This window comes from Paramisgurnus dabryanus, chromosome 1, assembly GCF_030506205.2.
Source record: "Paramisgurnus dabryanus chromosome 1, PD_genome_1.1, whole genome shotgun sequence".
NCBI classification, from domain to species: domain Eukaryota; kingdom Metazoa; phylum Chordata; class Actinopteri; order Cypriniformes; family Cobitidae; genus Paramisgurnus; species Paramisgurnus dabryanus.
The window spans coordinates 23,723,378-23,727,043 of NC_133337.1; positions in this window are offsets into that span (position 1 = coordinate 23,723,378).

Consider the following 3,666-nt stretch of genomic DNA (forward strand, 5'->3'; position numbering starts at 1 on the left):
TGATGAATCCTAAGACAAGGTGACACATTAATGAAAACGCTCTCGGCACACATCACAAATGAATCTGCCTGTGACCATTCAACATTTTTACATGTTGCTGGTTCAGCTGTATTGATATTTAGATCGTTCTTCTCTGTGTCACAAGACTGAAAAGGTTCAGATTCAGGAAGCCCATACTGACTACAGACAGGATGATTTGTTTCATTGTTCCTTTTCATTTTTGGAAAGTGAAAGCTCGTGGAGATGTTTAAAAATAAACATGCTGGAAAGCCCATGTACATCAAATGTAAGAATGTAAAAGACTCTGAGATTGTGTGTGAAACCCAACTCGGTTACACTTTACGCTGAACCTCTCTCACTGTATGACATAGGACCCCCGATGAAGGGCCACGATCACATAAATCACGTCAATTGTTTCACAATGGCAATCTTTCATCTGGGACAGGGAATAATTGTGCGTACTGCTTTAAGCAACACAACACCTTCAATGACCGAAGTTTAATGTCTCTCAAAAATCTTCCAGGGTTGCCAGGTCATTATGTAATAAAGCAGTTCAACATTACCCAAAAAGCCTAATGACCTCAAAATAAGCCACTCCCATAGGAAAATACATATTTAAATATTTTTTTTAAATAAATTACACACAAAAAACAACCTGTGGTAAGTTTTTACAAGTAGCCCAATTTTACATTGAAACGTTGACTGATGGTCTTTGACCCCTGTGTAGATTTACAGTTGTGACCTGACCACTATGCTGATTAAATTGCCTTTCTGATTAGACGTGACGAAGGTTTATTTGCACTTTAATTATTTTATAACCTTTACACTAAAATGTGGCATGTGTGTCTTCAGCAGGTCTTGATTTGCTATAAGTTAACCTTGTAAGTAAAGTCCTATAATTCTGTGCATTAATGAAAAATATCTGCTAGAAGACCCAATCTACAAACCCTTCATTATAATAAATCAAGAAAAAAATCTCACCTTTCATCTCAACTTTCTCTTAGTTTACTTTCACTTGTATTCAAAAACAAGATGAAATACATTGAAGTTTAAATATTTTCTTTTTTTTTAAAGCGTCTTTTTAAAGTGAATTGAACATCAACACAACTTTAAGGGCTTCTGGTGCACATGCAAGCATGCATGCACGCACAGACAGACGCGCACACACACACACACTTAGGAGAAACCCCCGCTGTGTTGTGCAAAAAAAATGTACCAAGCAACAAGGAGACATCGCTTGGGCTATGCTAGCTTCCCGTGAATGCAAATCATTTCCACTTTGAAAGAAACTAGATTTGATCCATCTTGAAAGATACGGTGGGTGCTTCCACCTCAATGCTTCAAAGTTAGAAATCTCTCCAGAGATGACTTGGGTTTTACACATTTACATTTCAATATTTTTTAAAATGCCATTAAAGACCGCTATCATCGTATGTGCATGGCTCCCACAGTTACATGACGGTTAATTCTGCCATTTTAGAAAGATATCTGTTTGAAAATCACTATTTGAAAAGCAAGTTAATGAAATTTCCACACTGATAAAAGTGGGAAGGGTTCAAGATGGCTCAGAATTTGTCACCACAGCAGACAACGGTTCATGAGTGCCAGTCACTTAAAGCGCTTTGTAGTTTAATCCAACACGAGAAGAGGTTTGGCCGCTACGCCATGCGCTATACTTAGAAAGTGTGGTCATGCGCACCTGTTTCAGTGCTGTCAACGTCTGTACGTCTCCAATGCAGGCCGCTGCCGGGAGTCGTTTATTGATTCATGGGAAAACAAATCTTGTTTATAGTACACTTCTTAAAATAAACGCACTTGAAAGGTTTATTCACAGAGATGCCACAGAAGAACCATTTCCCCAAAGAAACATTCAGTCAAACATTTTCTGATCTGAAGTGATTTAAAAAAAAAAACTTGTGTGCTGCGCTGATCCACACAATGGAGAAGTATCAGTTGTGTTTCCTTACTGCATGACTGTTGTGTGGCTTTCTTATGTTAGCTGTATGGGACTGTACATATAACACACACAGATACATACATTGCACACCGATGAAAATCCAACACTTTATCCCATCAATAAAGTTTCCTGAACCAACAGGCCTATGTGTCAATCATAGCCATAATCCAAATCATACACCAACAAACAATGGTCTAACGGGAATCTTCTTCCAGGAAAATGAGATGAATAAATAGACTTTTAATATCAAACTACTACACAGTATAAAGTAATAAATGTCATTCAGAATGTGATTCATGCATTTGGTTTGTCAAGTTGGTTATTCATAGACCGGATGTTGGCTAACAAGATAGTATGAAGAGGAGGATTGAAACATCTTTTCTGAATTGAATTCCAGTGGGTTTGCCATGTAGACAAACATTTTCACAAGAGGTACAACATATGCAAAAATAAAAATGATTGTGCTGTTCTCTTAATCTGGGTTATGAATTGAGTCACACACTGCTTTATTCAGTTTACATCTTGGATCAATTGTTTTATTTTTACACCGGTTTTCATCATTGGTCTTGAAATGTAAGATGCTATATTCAACTACATTCACAAACTAAGAGAAACAAAAATACATGAGCTATAAAAGAGATGCTTATTGATCTGCAAACACAGAAATATTCAATATCATGTGACAAACTTTCATTCCCTGTGGTTTAAGTTTCAGCTCAGCATCCCGCTGGAGACGACCAACCAAGGACGAGCGAAAGGTAAGAAGCGACTCTGGAGATAAAGCGAGAAGTGCTGTGGTGTAGATGTCTCCTCTATAGGCACCTGGGACACAGGACCTTATCTCTGGACCTCGCTCAATATTCTGTAACCAAGACTTTAAAATCTTCTGCTCAATGTCAATGTCCTGGACCTGTGAATCATTTGCATTTACAGCATAAATTCAAAGTAGTTTGGGAATATTTGTAAAGATCTTTGTGCTGCTGGGGAAGTCAAAGCAGAGCATAAAAACATAAAACGACAGCTATCTTTTGAAGCCGTACCGCAAAGTGTATGTTAACGAAAACATCCGCGTTCCTCTGGTTAATTATCAACATTTCATTTGCCGCTGTTACTGAAGAGTCCCTTAATGTCAAGACACCTGAGGTCCATGGTGATCTTTTGGGCAAATCACCTTTTACATACTATAAAATACTGTAAAATTTACATCTCTACAATGTTCTGAAATTTAGTCAATACAAATTAGTTATCAGATTAATGCACACACCCTTCAGTACGTTTTATTCATTATAGAGATAGATTTACCAATAGTGTGAAATACATGAAATGCCTTCTCTTGACATCAGGTCAGCAGGTCAATGCTTTATGAGATGAGTGAAAGGAGGACACGGCTGGTAAACCCTCATGAAGGCACTAACCGGTGCTTGTTAATACACTCTATCATAATTAAAACACTAGATTTACATAAACACTACGTGAACAACTGTTCATAACTAATGCAGTATAAAGGTTTCTTAAACAACCTTGCTGTAAGATGTATCCTGTGGTTGAGGAACACTAGAGAGATTGTTGTAATCACTGAAATTGGGTAAAGATCAGATTGGATCAGTGGATAAAGGTCATGAGGCTTGATGAATCCAGATTTATCCTATTGCAAATGGGAATGTCAGAAGTGCCTGAAGTGATGTGCGTGTTAATGTGATGATCTGGAG